The 757-nt window shown below is 36.7% G+C and overlaps 1 protein-coding gene across 1 annotated transcript in view; it reads right to left on the bottom strand.

The window, feature by feature from the left end:
• LOC119592490 (serine--pyruvate aminotransferase-like) overlaps nucleotides 1–449 on the bottom strand; it is a gene marked incomplete in the record, with an annotated part of 9794 nt that extends 9345 nt beyond the window's left edge. The window contains 1 exon segment of the mRNA XM_037941330.1: nucleotides 297–449.
• Between the last annotated feature and the right edge of the window lie 308 nt (nucleotides 450–757).

Below are 757 nucleotides of genomic sequence, written 5' to 3'. Positions count from 1 at the left end.
AATAGAGTACGTGTAAACTTCCTTTATTTCTGTGGTTTATAGTGTAGGAGACGGAACACGAAAATGTACTTCCACTCTCTCCTGAGCTTCTCAAGGTCACTATTTGCAGACTTATATAACAGCAGAAACTTTTTTCTTTCTTTTTTGTCAAAGCCCAAGGAAATTGTCCACATAAATCTTATAGCTCAGCCTGCACTTCATAATAAGGGCACCAGAACATGTAGATATTACGTAACATCCACCGGTATTTTCACAAATTTTCATTCAGAGGAATGTATAATTATATCACAACCTACCGTGTAGTGGTATTCAAGAGCAGGTAAATTATTCGATCAACATAACCAGTCTTTGTCCTCCTACCATGGCTTGGAAGGACAACTGCACGTTCGTTTTGCAGGTGTTAAGCTGAACAAGTGTGTTAGCGCTTAATCATATACATCTGAACAAGCATAATAAAAGCCACAGTAGCACCGATTCACACAAAAAATATATTTTATGATTCACATAGCCTTTAATAAAAGCAAATCACTTTTTTTGGAATTATATTTAGTTGGGATGTACACTACCTATACCTTACTCAAATCCATATAAACTAACCGTATTCAGTATAAATGTTAACACTGTGCGTCTGGCAGCGGTGTACCGTGGAACTGTGTTATGCTATCTCACGACTACTGTAGACCTAACATAATGATAAGCCCACTGATTGTACTGCAGGGTTTGATTAAAGCTTAACGTTTACATAGTGAAGAAAAAA

The sequence above is a fragment of the Penaeus monodon genome, chromosome 30 (genome assembly GCF_015228065.2).
Source record: "Penaeus monodon isolate SGIC_2016 chromosome 30, NSTDA_Pmon_1, whole genome shotgun sequence".
Lineage (NCBI taxonomy): Eukaryota > Metazoa > Arthropoda > Malacostraca > Decapoda > Penaeidae > Penaeus > Penaeus monodon.
The sequence above is the reverse complement of the archived record's forward strand: the minus strand, read 5'-3'. Positions and strand labels throughout refer to the sequence as shown.